Source organism: Hippocampus bargibanti, linkage group LG11 (genome assembly GCF_051943395.1).
Source record: "Hippocampus bargibanti isolate YZ-2025 linkage group LG11, ASM5194339v1, whole genome shotgun sequence".
Taxonomy (NCBI): Eukaryota; Metazoa; Chordata; class Actinopteri; order Syngnathiformes; family Syngnathidae; genus Hippocampus; species Hippocampus bargibanti.
Genome location: NC_142744.1, coordinates 18,362,501 through 18,378,795, shown reverse-complemented (window position 1 = coordinate 18,378,795; position 16,295 = coordinate 18,362,501).

Here is a 16,295-nt window from a genome sequence, read left to right as displayed (position 1 = left end):
TTTTTTTCACCATGATCACTTAGAAAAACATGTTAAATGGTTTCAATCAGTCTCTCAGGTGGTATTATTTTGTTATCATGTTCATTGTTGGTGCATTTAGAAAAAGTCAAGATGGTATTGACAGGGTATATTTGATCGCTGTGTTTACGCTGCTCGCATAAACACGATACGTATTTGATTTTCATCCACATTAGGACAGTGTCTAATTCCAAATTGAGGACATCGGATTACAAATGCTTTTTTTCTATGTTGCCAGGATGCATTTCCAAATTTTGGCAATTGAGGGGAAAAAATAAGACATCGTGCTACCTATGGTCATAGAGTCACCTTGCATTTTTGCTGAGCCAAGGTGTCAGAATTCTCCCGGCTTCGAGTTGTATCACTCCGTGGTGAAAAATGACAGGTGAGAAAATCTCTCTGATCCCCTTTGACACCCTGTAATCAAATTATGGTCTCTGGATTAGAGGTTTGTTTTGAACTGGGTCGAGGTCAGCTGTCTATTCTGCCTGCCGCATAGTTGAGCGAATGAAAAAATGGCCTCACATTCATTTCAAGAATATCACCGCCTGCGGAGTAGTGATATATGGGAAGACAAAGGGACATACTTCAGAGGACTTATATAATGAAAAAAATAGTAAACGTTTGTTTTCGTTGTGAACAATTGAACAATGTAATGCTGGCGCAAAAACACAATTCTGTTTTTACAGTGTCTATCAGTTTGTCGTCATCATGATCATTTGTGACCTGCAGCTGATGCCAGCTACCTTTGGGAGAGACACCAGACACACCCCGGACTGGTTGCCAGTCAATTACGGTACACATAGAGAAAAACAAGCGTTCACAGTTCCACCTGGTGTCAAATTACAGTCCGACAATGTCACGTCATGATAGAGTAAATTTACTTTCAGGACTAACGCTCACCATCAAGGGATGTAAATACAGTATATCCAATGCCCTGTGATGGAATGGGCAGCAGTTTGGCTTTTATAAGTCATTCTAAAAAAAACCATTTGGTTCAACAACAGTGACACAATGGCCACAAATACCAACTTGCTTCATTATACCCACAAATAGAGTATCTACATTTGTTGACAATGTTGAAGACGACCATGGTGACACTCACTGCAAAAATAATATGTATAGATTTTTTTTAATGATTGCATTTCGGTAAAAACTATGTCTCTTTGGGGATCATGTTCTTATTTGACTTCTGAGACCCACACATGTACCACAGAGGATATAAAGGAAAGTGTCTGATATGGGTGCAATTACAAGCCTGAGTGTACTCCTTTGTGGAAAATAGACGTCATACACGACTGGCCCAGAATATGGTTGATGACATCATCTGAATATGTATGCTCTATTGCAACATATTGGTTGCATCAAACTTTACTAGTGAAGTACAATTATGACAAACATAGTTAAGTCACAAAGATGAAACAATCAAATGAAAAATAGGAAATATGGTGCTAGCCAAGCATGTCAACTTGTGGCAGCTGACTTTGTATATTTACACCACATTCATTCCGCGCCATTTGTACCTGTCACATGGCATTAAACATGCAGCGTCTGTAAAACAAAAACGCTTCAAAAATGGAAAGAACACTCTGTTAAAGAACATGCAACATACATGAGTTAGTACTGTTTGTGAGTCCCTCAACTTCACCCTTTCCATGTGTCAAACTAATATTGCTCCATTAACTTCATGTAAATGTAACTTGCACCAAGAATCCCAAAGAAACAAAGCTCCTCCACAAACACAAAAATCTCACTTGAGACGTATCGCCTCAGCGTTCCACTTTGACTAAATTGCGTCGTGCAACCTAGTTTCTAATGTCACATATTATTCAAAGTTTTACTTGTTGGCAAACTTGTCGAGGAAAGCATACGTCTAGCGGCGGTCTTCTACAATGTCAAGACTTTAACAGGGCCGGGCCTCCCGCTCACTACCTTGGCCTGGCATTTTGTGTGAAGGCAGGAAAGAGACAGATTCACTGGTGGCTCATTACAAACCATTAAGGAGCAGCATACAGACAGGATATGTGTAGTGAATAGAGGAAAACAGGGCAGGGCTGAGGGCAATGTTACTCTCTCAACTCCTCCTCACCCCCTCCGACACTCACATGCTGTTATCTTCTCCACACAGCACTTCCTATGGCCCCACAAACTTTCTAACAAGCTCCTGTTCTTAGCTGTGCCAGCTAATGTCTCACACCCTCTGTGACCTGATGGCCAGGAGTCCAAGCGCGCTGATAGCACATTTTTCATTGCCACTGCCACGATATTTTCGTCCAACACGTTATCTCACATTTGTTCCTGTTGTTTGAGCGTATCTTTGCCCCAACTCACCTCTCACTTGGTGTTTCTTTTGATATTTTTTCGGTACAGTCAGTGCGTAGCGTAGAGTGAAGGGCCGGATGAACCTCTGTGAAAGCAGAGGGAGCTGAAGCATCCAGGATGGCCTACTGTCTGGGGCAGCTGGGTCACAGAGGTGTTAGAAAAAATGGGGGAAGGTAGGGGGTCCATCACGTTTGCCATTGTGGCTCAAATGGCGTCAAACAGAAGCGCTACCTGAATGCGACCTGCAGCCTAGTAGGGCAGCAAAATGCGTTATCAGTAGCTGCCCATCATAACTCAAGGGGACTCTCTGGAACAAACAGCAGTGAATTTCCATGTAGTATTGTTTTAATACAGTTATGAACGAAGAAAAGTAGGTTGACGCTTAGCTCCAGAAAAACAACCTGAAGTTGGTGTGTGGAAAAAGGTGAAGAAGGCTCAGCTAATGGGGACAATTTGTCAAAAAGTCTCGTCTACAGTGAAGCAACTTTACCATCCATCCATCCATCCATCCATTCATCCATCCATCCACCCATCCAATTTTTTTAACCACAATTGACTGGATGACAGGCGACCCACTGGTTTGGTTTTGGAAAATTCTCGGACTATTTGTAATTATCCATGGCCATTAGCATTGTTTGTAAGGTAATTTGGGGTCCTGTAGAAAAAAGTATGCATCTCCCCTCGGGCACAGACTTAAATAAGATGGACTAACAATGCCACTTAACCTTTTGAAGCAAGAAGTGATGCCACCGGTGGCCATTTTCTGTTGCCACATAGTAAACACCCCTTACTTGATTACAGTAATTTCACTGCAACATTCTTATATCATTATCTTTTTCTATCTTAAAGTGTCACAGGGCGTGGCCTATGGTTATACCAGCACTTCTATGAGAAAATGTTGCATGCACTTTTCATTGGTAAAAATGCGGTTAGTGTTCTCTTTTAAGAGAGACACTCAAAGATGTATGTGCAACATGTTGTCAGAACCATGACAAATGAAATGAAAACAAAGACTACCAGTAACAAAAAAACCCACCATGAAACATAAACCTAATTTATGGAATCCACTATACCAAAATAATACTTTCTGACTGGTCGATGCAAACAGTGAAGTTCGTTCTTTGTGAGGTTGAGGAATCCTTGCATAAAACCTGCACTGATAAGGGTGTCGCTTCTGGCTTGGAAGGTATGAAAGTTAATTTTGGCTGCGACTGTGCTGTCCATCAACTCACATTTTTGGCACCCTCCGAACTGTAAGTATTGGCAGATACTTTGACATTAGCCCCTCCAACATGAAGGCAACCAATGGGGTTCATGCTTAGGGCCAAGAATTTAGATGTGTGGGTTTAAATATGAGAATTGCCTTGCTTAAAGAAACATGTTGTAGGTTCAACAACAGAAAATATTTTCTTAAAATAACATTATGTTAACAAGAGACCCCTGTCTTCACTTGCCATATCTGTCAAATTTTAATATCACGAGCACTGTCATATGTTTTGCTCTTGTGCTTTTGAGACGTTAGCACATACTGCTTTGTCAACTGCTCTGCTCACGCTGACGATGGCTTTGCGCTGCTTTCGGAGAATCAAATGGAAGTCAATTACTATTTTGTCAATTACTATTTTGACAACCAAAGCATTTGGTGCTGAGTGGGTGCGAGGGATCAACCACGCGCGTCTGAGATGTCACCTTCAACATGCTTTTTTTTTTTTACTAAAATCTGCTGTCAATGTAAAGCTTGACAAGTTCAAAACCCCTAATTAAATGATGCTGTCCCTGAACAAACATCATTTGATTGCAGACAGTGGGTATACATCATGATAAGAAACTTTCCTCCCTTTTCATTTTTCGAAAGACTGTTCTAATCCTATGCACTAATCAAGCTCAACAGATTTACTTGGTTGAATCAACCAAGGTCATCATGTTAAGTATACAGCCCATATTTGTTTGTGGTGAGTGTAGGGTACCGAAACTACAGGTTACCACAAACCAAATAATCTAAATTGATCATTAAAGCCCAATTTGACCATTCACGCTGAGAGTAAATATTAGACCGTAATATTTGAATACTGGAAATGCAACGATGACATTGTATCAAATAACGTTTTTACAGGGACTTCAAGGAATGGGCATTTAATGCTTTTAACCCTTTTATCCACCCTGCAGCACCAATGACGAATGTCATACTGTCATGCTGTTGGACAGTCTGCAGCTGGATGGATTCATGGCTTGAGGAACCCATGATGAGAGGAAAGCAGAGCGCCGATGTGTATGTGGAACTGTCGCGGCTTGGAATTGAAGCGGATTTACATGGGACAGGAGATGTGAGACAATCTCTTTTCATCAATGGATGCTGCTGCTTCATTTTTGCTTTTAACATTTAGCTTGTGGCAGATGTGCACATTTCACCGTGACATCCCTGATCCACAGGTGAAAAAGATGCTTTGATCCTCCTTTGTCATCTATATCCGCTTCATGAGTACAGAAAGTGCTTAGAGTTGATTGACCGTCTGTGTTTTTTGTGTTGTGTCACATTACTTTTACTTTTTTTTTACTTCAAGATGGCGCCACGAGAGAGGCTGCCTTTACAGCAGGTCCTGTATTTGTTTTTTTTCTACTTCTTCCTTTCCTTTCCTGTTACTTTCATCACTTTGCTGCTGTGAAATGCAAATCTCTCCACTGCCAAACTAATAAAGGATAATCCATTCCAATTCAATCCAATCATGAGTCATGATTTAGCCGAAACAATATGTTGACTACGCAGCCTCATCGTGAGGAAGAACTCCTTCCATTTTAGCCTTCAGACACAAGACAGATGCAATTCTACTCGGCCAGACAAAGCACATTTGTCTCAATAAGTGATGAGTTTGTGTCCCGTTATTGTCTCATTTCCTGTACTTAAAATAGGAAAGCCATGTTTGCTTTTACACCAAGCGCTAACTCGTTTCGAAGCCAGTTATCAAATAACTAAATCAATGCAATACGGGGGCCTGTTTTCAATACTTTGTGGTCGGGGAAGTGTTGTCACATGTGCATACAGAATTCCATCCTCCTACTGTATCAGCCCTTACTGGCACAGCAATGCAACGATGCAAGCTGCCAGTTCCTGATGAGCAATACAGCTGCACGGATTTTCATGTTGTGCCTCCTTAGCTTCAAATCAATAGCCTGATGCGTGGGGAAGACAAGCAGTCTATGTGTCGCTGGTTTGCTGATGGATGTGTAGAATGGTGTTGCGACTTGAAGCCTGTTGGTCAGCTACATGAGCTGCACAGGAGGCCAATGGTCTGCCTTCAAAGCACCCATGAAGATACCCTGCAGAAAGAAATTTGTTGATGCACGTGGGAAAGGAGAGCTCAAGTTGTATACAAAAACACAATGAGGACACTGATGTCGGAGTGGTTGTCAGGTGTATAGACATAATTTTTTTCAGTGGGGTCAGCAGGGGTGAGCAAACCAATATAGAGGACAGGTGTCAAAGTCAAGGGCCAGGGGCCAGAATTGGCCCGCCACATCATTTTATGTCGCCCACAAATAAAGCACATTCCATGACTAAGTCACCAAATTTCACTTGGAAATAGCTGGATGGTTCAAGGTTCTTCATATAAAAGTGAACACAGCAGCTTGTGCTCATCATTTCCAATCAAAGGGAAGCCATTTAGCAAATTGATTGGTCCACATTTTCAAACAAAGTAGCTGATTGGTTTATACTTGGAAGACAATTTCTATTTATGTTCCATTTATTGGCTTCCTGTGCGGCTTACCAATCAAAGCATGCCTGTGTGCTGCAGATTTGATTCAAAACAAGACGAAAAAAAATTCTACTGCTTTCGAGAGCAATACTTGGTATTTCCTTTATATGGACTTGTAAGTCACTCAACATGATGAAATAACACAGAATTGCACAGATTTGAAACAAGATCCCTAAGTCAATTGTGACATTCAGTCAGCAAAACCCCCAACATTGCTATTAGATTGAACATGTGTGTGAATGCTGAAGAGTTGGTATACAATTAGTTTGAAAAGAGCAATATTTCAAAGTTCAGCAATGGTTTTAATGGTGAGGTTGATCTGAATTAATGATGTTACATTAATTTGGAAATTTTATCATGGAAAATGTGGAACCATCCTCATTGAGATCCATTAAAACATTTTGAGCAATTTTGTCATTCAAAGTTGTGTGAATTGGTGGTGCAGTGATTGACTTTTTTTCATTTTTTTTATATTAATTTGAAATGCATTAATAGAAGATTGATGATTGTTCAATCAGTTGAGCATTTTGGAATGTTATGAAAAGCTTTCCATCCATCCATCCATTTTCTGTACCGCTCACTCCTCATCAGGATCGCAGGAGGGTGCTGGAGCCTATCTCAGCTGTCTTCGGACACGAGGCGGGGTACACCCTGAATATGTTGCTCGCCAATCGCAGGGCACACAAAGACGTACAAGAGTCACTCTCACACCTAGGGACAATTTGGAGTGGTCAATCTGCCTGCCATTCATGTTTTTGGAGTGTGGGAGGAAACCGGAGGACCCGGAGAAAACCCACGCGGGCTTGGAGAGAACATGCAAACTACACACAGGGAGGACGGACCGGGACGCGAACCTGCGACCTCTACACTGCACTTCTGCACCTCGACGACCGGGCCGCCCTATATTTCAAATATGTTTTCAAATGTATTGAAATGTTGAAGCTGCTATCTTTTTTCCCCTTTCTTGTGTAACAATCTATTCGTCGACGTTTGTGGTAGTCTGTGGGAGAAACAGCCGAGCCTTGAGACATCGTGATGATTTTGAATCGTTTGAGGAATTTGCAATTTTGGGGAAAATGCAAATTTTCCCATTGTGGGACTATTAATGGCTTTCTGATTCTGAATGTAAAACACGCCAAAAAGCAAATGGAAAAATCGGGAAAAATATTTTAAAACTATGTGCAGAATTAAACAATGGTGCTAAAACGCTCTTCAGCAGTGCACAAGTGAAGACGACCTGCAACTGAATATTACACAGCACATTCTGCAGTTCCATTCCACCAGCAACAGGCAGGTGGCAGCAGAGAGCTACGTAGCCAGGGAGTGCAAACAACAATTACCGGTAGATCACACGCAAGTTTAATCTTCAAAGCGGCAATTCGTTTCGAGGAACACAGCAAGAAGGTCTGAAGTAGTATGCTCTGCTATCTAAAAAAATGATGCATTATTATTATTATTATTATTATTATTATTATTATTATTATTATTATTATTATTATTATTATTATTATTATTTCTTTTATGAATTGCAAATCCATTTAGAAAATACGATATACGTTAGTCAAATACATAAATATATTTTTTTGTGTTAGCATTTTGCGACCGTGGGAATGATTTAATGAAACACACACACACACACACACACACACACACACACACACACACACACACACACACACACACACACACACACACACAAACGCACACACGCACACAGGTTCTTTGCAAGTAAACAAATAAAAAGGCTCGGGGCAGGGGGTAACCCCCTTCCCTGTCTTTTTCCTCCCTTTTTAATTAGCTGCAGGCCACAGATTGACAGCTGGTGGACGGCGAGATAACACGGTTAGGAGCAGTGACTCTAAATATTTGCTGCCTTGCACACGATGGACACTCGGCGCCCACGTGAGCTCTCAGGAGGCACATTATGTAAAGTATTGTAATGACAAATGAAAAGGGGCCGACCCTTGTGTTTTTGCTCAAGTCACGAATGAAAAGTTTTGCAAATGTCATTTGACATGCATTTGTTTAAATGTTGTACTTCCTAAAACCTCACAAGAAATGAAGCCATTTGATGGAACGTACTAATACAATCTAAAAAGGTGAGAGATGGTTCGAAGGATTGTTGAGCATAAATGTTATGAGCGACGCAGGTCTTGACATGTTGTCAAGGCTTTGAGACACGGCTGCTTTGGCGTGCCATCAAAGTGCAGCGGTGGGCACACAGGCGATAAAAATTCCATCTCATGAGCGGCCAGCTGGGAGTCACGTTTCGCTTGGATGGAAATAAACACATGCATGCATCACACTGATTCCACCCTGTTAGTTGCCGTCCTTCACTGTGGACATCCCGATGCACATGACAATATGTGGTAAACTGGGTTCAGAAAATATTCTGAATGATTTATGGAATTTCGTGAAAAAAATACATTTGAGTCGTTTGCCATTTGTCACTTTTTTAAAGGAGTCGTGATGTTATTATCATGACCGAATTGTTAATCTGATTCGTTCAAAATAAAAATTTCGTTTTCTCTCATTTTGATATGTATTTTAAATATGAAGTCCGCTGCAATTAAAATTCATGATGATTACTGAAAAGCTGCTCGTTGTCATGCTGCACTCAGAATGACCCTTACCCATTCTGTCGCTTCAATTGTGATATGCCTTTCCTTTTTTTCACAGCTAAAAATTAAATACGTCATGACCGATTGAAACAAGATAACGGACAAATATATATACATATATATTTCTCCTGTAAAACTGCGTACATTTATCACGTATTACACAAGGGATTTATTCCTTCGATCGAAATATTTCACAAATTATCTCAAAAACTACACAGACACCAGATCAAAAATACATTAACATTTTTAAAAATTTAGCAGCTTTATTCCCAAAATGTAAATGTCATTGTCTTTATTGTATATATTCATTATTTGAATTATAGACTATAGCTAAATTGATAGAAAGCTAGCCACAGAGACCCATATAAATAGTGTGAGAAAAGTGTGGGAGTCATAATTATAATGGTTATTATTATTATTATTATTATTATTATTATTATTATTATTGATGTTGTTTTTTCAGTTACATGAGGGAAACGGACAGGAGCCAGTGCAGAAACTCAATTCACTTGACGTTCAAGTCAATCGGCATGATGTTGTCAGCAGAAGGCCTCCAACAGTCATAAAAAATGCGATTAGCACATATTACACGTTTTCATGTGGTTAGACCGAAAAATAAAATAAAATAAATGGAAAGAATTAATAAAATACATGTTATGTTAAATTGCGAATAACAATGCGATAAAACATTACATTAACACTGAAACAAACACGAGATATTGTTGAATCCAATTATATAAACAGGACATTACATCTGATTTTCCTGTAGGAAACACATATTCATGGGAAAATATACCCAGCATATACGGAGGAGAGTGTGACCAAAAAAAAAGATCCGTTGCAGAGTTTATTTTCACCTTCCCCCTCTTCCTCACCCCACGCACAACAGACGAAATACGAATACACGATAAGCGTGTTCTCAAGAAGAGAATGGAAAACAGAAATTGTCCTCCAAAAACCGAAATATAATTTTCACACATTTTTATGTAATTAAATGTGTTAATTGTGAGTAAGAATAAATAATTATTTATTTATATTTTAGCTGTGTGCGTGTCGTATGCCTGTGCGTGTTTCCACTCTGCACGTCAGACTGAATTAGAGGAAAACGAAATTGTGCCTGGCAATGTCAACCAGTCGAATTTATGTGTGAAATGAAGCATTTCAGATGCAGACAGATTAAACAAAGTCTGTGTCTCACGTACATAAATACGGACACACTTTTTTTTCGTTGCAAATGACTAATTTTAACCCACAATTTGCTAAACTAAATACCGTATTCATTATATTGCCAATGAAAAAAAATGCAATGGATTCAAATGAAATGTAGTGAGAGTACATGTAAAATTTGGCCTGTGTAAGGAGAGGACTTTCCTGATATCGTTTTTGACTAAAGTATATGAAGACACACTTCTTAATTCATCAATCAAGTAACACCTGGCAATGGTCCTTTATTTTTCCTTTAATCATAATTCTTCATCTGATCAGGTCATTTTGGACAATTTCAGCCTTTTTGGAAACAGTTTGGGAATATGCCCACGATGCCGGAGCTCAATTAAGCACAATGGTGACCACACCCAAGAAATAACTATAAAAAAAGAAGTAAACACCATAAAATGAAATCAATGGAGCCTCATGCAGAGTCAGAATTATTTGAATAATACACAATCAGTGTAATCCATGCTGATCCCCCCAAAAACGAGATAAAAATTAATCATGAATCATTGATTTAGAATTAGTAGAATTAGTTATTTTACAAATATTATAGACCAACACATATATGACACCTGCAGACTTTGAAAAATACATATTTTGAATCGTTTTTTTTTTTTTTTTTGGGGGGGGGGGGGGGGGCATTCATCCGCATTTTTTTCACAGAAATGCTCTTTGGATGTTCAAGAATTTCTGAGGTAAAAAAATGCATCCATGAAGGATCTGAATTTTACTCAAATATTCCCTATTCGTAGGCGAGGTGGGCCCACAACATTTGTTCCCTGTATAATTGAATAACACATGTACATACATTCAACCCAATTAATTTTGAATAATTACATTGCAGGGTGACAACGAAAAGAATGGATTAAATACCACACAGGACAAAGGAAGGGATCAGGTCACATCTGGCCCGCCGCCCATATGTTGCAAATGGAACTCACAAAGGTATAGCTGAAGGGTAGAGGGTAGCCTATCATTTTCAAGGAGGGTGGAGCTGTTTTTTTTCTTTTTTTTAGAGAGGGTGGGGGTCTTTCTCATGCATGCAATGAGACGATATGGGAGATTGGACTTGGCTGAGCTTCATGACTCCCCCCTGGCGTAGTGTGTTTTGACTAGCTTGCCAACTCCCCGACTGCCAGTCAAGTGTCCGGACGCTCACCGCGTGTATTTGGAGCATTCCAGTCGGAAGCAAATGCCTTTGAAAAGGGGACAGAGGTTCCTCTTGTGTATTTTTGTTCTTGCTCTATGTAAAAAATGGTAAGCCACGTGCATCTGACCTTGTACATTGGCCATGGTTATGCGACCAGCACGTTCATTGTGTCCACGTAAGGACTGCACTTGAAGGTCTGGTTGGACTATTCTGTCTTATGTAACAGAGGACTGTCATCTTGGCGCATAAGGCATGATGGGCTACAGCCAGTTTCAGCCACATTTTCCAAAAATATTCTGGTTATATTCCACCTTCATTGTTTCAATCGGGATGCCATTCTAAAGAACAAAGGAGAATCTCAACACACACGAATAATGCGCTAATGACAACAAAAAATAAATAAATCGTTGAAAAAGTTTAAAGATATGGTTGTTACTTTTGTATGTAATGTTTCTGAATTAACATAAAATGATCTACACCAGGGGTCTCAAACTCAATTTATCCGGGGGCCGCTGGAGGCACAGTCTGGGTGAGGCTGGGCCGCATCAGTATTTTCACAAGAAAAGCACAGATAAAGCATTCCAATGTTCTCAAAATCGTTATTTTTAACACACACAAAAATGAATTAAATTAATAAATGGAAAAATGAATAAAAATAAATTAACCAGTAATAAATGAATAAAATAATTATAATGATCATAAGGCAGATACGGACGACTGAAAAAAACACAGGAAAGTAATTATTTTAATAATGCTTCAAATGTCTGTATTCACAGTTCTTTAACCTTTAACTTTATGAACATAAATAAAATATTGAACATGAACTGTCCTAAACATGGCTTCTCTTGCCTACTTCTTGCTGCTAGAGACCTGGCAGCGCTTCTTTTCACAAAGCCGAGCCACATTTGGCTTGAGGGAGGAGGCAGTGGTGAGTCTGAGTAGGGCTTGAAGATGCTCATCAGTAAGTCTGGACCTGTACTTGGACTTATTGAAGTTCAAGGTGGAGAAGAGCTTCTCACATAAGTATGTGCTCCCAAAAAGACACATGGGCCGCTTGAACATTTTTAACTCTCTGAAACATTGCCCAAGCTTGTCTGCTTCTCCATTCACATCCCTGAACTTGGCTTTGAATGCAGAGTGGCACTGTGGGTCACAGAGCTCCATTTGGAACACAGGAGGGGCATCTTGCACATCAAAAGAGAATGGGTCGGCAAAAAATTGAAATGTGGCTTTGTGCATCTTGAAGTCTGCAAATCTGTGATTAAATTCCCTCTGTAGCTCCAAAATGGTGGTTTGTTCAGCGGTTTGTTCAGCTCCACGCACAAGTTTCATTCATATCAATCATGCGGGCCGCACTAACATTAATCTTTCATGTCAAGGCGGGCCGCAAAATATTCTTTCGGGGACCACAGTTGGGCCACGGGCTGCGAGTTTGAGACCATAGATCTACACATTTACAAGAAATGTCAATTTCATTTTTTTTTTCGCTGAAAAGGTGGAGTGTGGGTGTGGGGGTGGGGTAAAGAATTATGATGAGCAGAATGAGACAGAGTCCAAGCCTGGAGATGTTGAGGGGTAAGTACGCCGACTTTACAGTGCAGAGGTCATGAGTTCAAAGAGCTCAGCGGCCTTCTTGTGTGGAGTTTACATGTTCTGCCTGGTCCGGCGTTTGTTTTCTTCGGGTCCTCTGGTTTCCTCCCACATTCCAAAAACATGCATGGCGGGCCGATATAACACTCTAAATTGTCTCTAAATTGTCCCAGCGACTGCATAGCTCAGTTGGCGTACGGGAGCATATGATAATTGAATAGCACTGCAACTGCTCTCAAACACAGGCATCTGGCCACCACGCTGACAACTCGTCCATCCCTGCTTCTCTCAGAGATTTACCTTTGGGCAGAACACTGAAAGACCAACACCGCATCTCAACTTGTGCTCCCCCTTGAGTCACCGTGACACGTAATAAGACGCACAGCTTGCTACCCCAAGCATATGAAAGAATGTATTCCATGTTTTGAACTCAACCAGCTGCCTGTATTTCCAGATTTCCATCATCTGTTTTATCCTGTTTGCCTGTCTTTCCACACATGCTCACACGCGTCTTCATTTTCTCCTCCTCTGGCGCCCCGCTTGTGTCCTATCAGTTACAGCTGACCACCAGTCAGGTGGGTCGACGGGACATTTCCAAAACGCTCTCGGCTTTCCCACTGGCCTGCAAACTCCCACACCGGCCCCACTCTGAGGCCGCGTCCCTTGGATGCAGGCCTGCCTGCCTGCGTGCGGGCAGGGCAGAGAACTCGAGAGACACCTGGCCAAACCGCAGAAAACACTTCCAGCTGCAGACTGCCTGATGCTCGCCGCAGAGAGAATTCAGGCCAAAGGTGGAAGAGCTCGCCGACATCTACTACGCCACCAGAAGATGTTTGCCACGCTTCTCCCATGTTTATTTTAATCGTGGCGCATATGTTCATTTGAGGTGGTGTACGGTGGCTAGGCAGGCTTTTTATTTTAATGAGCGAGTCAGGGCAAATGTAAAGCAGGACTACAACTATTTTAGTCTGGATTCCAAAAAACAATGTGCTTTGTATTGAATACATAATTTGCAATCCCCAGTTGATCCGTAATGCTACTGCTCACCTCCCAAGTGGTGGTCTCTTTCTCGCTCTCTCTCTCTGTATTTATATATATATATATATATATATATATATATTCGAGATGGATGGATTGAAAAATAACCTCCATTTGTTGCTAAACTTAAAAAGTAATGGAAACATATATTTTTTTCATTGATATATATATATATATATATATATATATATATATATATATATATATATATATATATATATATATATATATATATATATATATATATATATATATATATATATATATATCCATTACTCCATTACTTAAGTTTAGCAACAAATGGAGGTTATATTTCTGACATGTAAACACTGCAACATTTCGGCCAAATCGAAAAGTCTAAAAACATGATGTGTTGAAAAGCAATGTTGAAATGTTTTAATCAATGTCAAAAATAATGTTTTGGAAGTCACCAAACTATCTCTTAATTTTGAACAGTACTGTATACCTATCGATTAGTGGCTTACAACTTCCCACGTAACTTAGATATGGTGGCTGCCGCTTCTCACCCACAGAAAAACTTATTCTGTGAATGAAAAGTGATATTGAGAGTTTTGAAAGGCGCTTATAAATTAAAGATATTATTATTATTATTATTATTATTATTATTATTATTATTATTATTATTATTATTATTATTATTATTATTATTATTTATAAAACACTATTAAACGGATTTTTAAAATTAAAGGATTTGATTTGATACGGTATGGCTCAGTTGGATACAATTGCCGGAAATGGTCAGTACTTTTGATTTATCTTTCCATTAAAACATGGTTTGATACATTTCTCAGAATGTCCATAACTGTGCATCTGTCTCCCGTATCTAGCCATTTACCCATCAATCCATCCAGCTCAGATGGAAATGGTGATTTGATGCAGCAGTCTACAGAAGTATTGATGTTTCTGTCAAGTCAGCTGATTGGTTCGACTGCTTACGCTACTGCCATCGAACTAAATGCATACCAAAAACCTGGTTTTGCCAATCCAAAATGCACTTGGGTAAAATAAACTCAAACGAGGCTTTATTTACTCAGACGATGTGAAAAAATGTGCCAACTGCAGTGCCAGGGTTTTTGTCATTTTCACTGAAATTGTAGGACCCACAAAATATTGAGTTTTAGGACTACATAAATATTCAATGCAGCGTAAGAAATCTTAGACTCTCTTCTTTCACCTGAAAAAAAGAGTTAATTCCCAAGTTATGTCCCTGGTGTTATCTGAGCTTGAAATGGGGGCGGCTGTACAAAAGGCAAATGCCTTCCCCTCATGGGAGGCGAAAACATTGTCAGAGGCCTGACCAGCGCTTTATCGACATCCCCTGCAAGAAAAAAATTATATTTTCGAATACATTCCGGAATTGCAGTAAATGAGTTAACTCTGCCTCAATCGACCCCTGCTCAGCCACAATAGAAATGAGAGCAGGACAAATGGTGTTCAGATCGGTGAAAGTGGGAGGGCAGCGAGAACAACAGCTCCCTTTTCTCCACGAGCAGTCAACATGAAAGAGGACATTATGTCTGAGATTAGAGGCAATTACACCGCGAGTGTGCTTTAAGACCTTTGTTTGCCAACACGACAGGAGGGAGCGGGGCTGTAATTTGATGAGAGGGGGCAGCGTGAGTGGGAAAGTCAGCATGGTGGAGGGAGCAAGTTGAGAGAGGCCTTTGTCCTCGCAGTGGACACGCTTTTGGCAGATTTGTTAGCTGCAAGATGAACTCACCTCATTCACTGAATTATGCGACAATCTCTATTGTCATCTCTCTCCGTGAGACGAGTGTTGTTTCTGCAGAAAGTGAAAAGGAAGCCACTTGAGCGGAAGCACTTTAATCTTGACCCGCCGGCAGCAGACGGTCCAAAGATGGTGATGCATTGTCTCAGCATTTACTGTATTTGATTCAAACTGTACCGCAGGTTCATTCAGATGTCAGATGATTCATCTTGAACCGAGGATAAAACAAAAGCTCTGTGAGACATGACATCTCTGCATGCCCGAAGGGCCGCATTGTTCCAACATTGAGGCTCCTCTGGAGAGGAAGTCAGTGGCTTGCTTCAGATCGAGTATGTCTGTATTTGGGGGAAGTCATTCCGTTGATACATAAAACACCAAAGCGAGGTTTCCTTCCCTCCTTCCCCCACGTCCTCACTTTCCTGGTGCTATCCCCCTTCAAAAGGACACAGGTCTTTATACCGGGCTCACATGCACACATGGGACCAGAAGGAAAACAAACACAGACCATTTAAAACATCAAGCAACCTGCCTTCTGTTGAAACGGAAGGCTACTGCGAGGCCCGGCTTGCCGGCTCTTACACGGAGCAGCTAAACTGGGTGTCTATCGCCCTTACACACAGGCCATAGAAGATTTCCATTTTTATATCGCTTGCTCCGTTCCATGTCAAGAGGGTTTCACACACAACATCAATATCTAAAGCAAAACAAGTCACCCAACAGAATATTGAGCATCTCCACCAAGAATCACAAGTCTCCACACCATATTAGAGTTTGGTTGACTGACCAATGCAACATGATGCAACATGTCATAAGACAGCAAGACGAAACGAAGAAGAACTAAA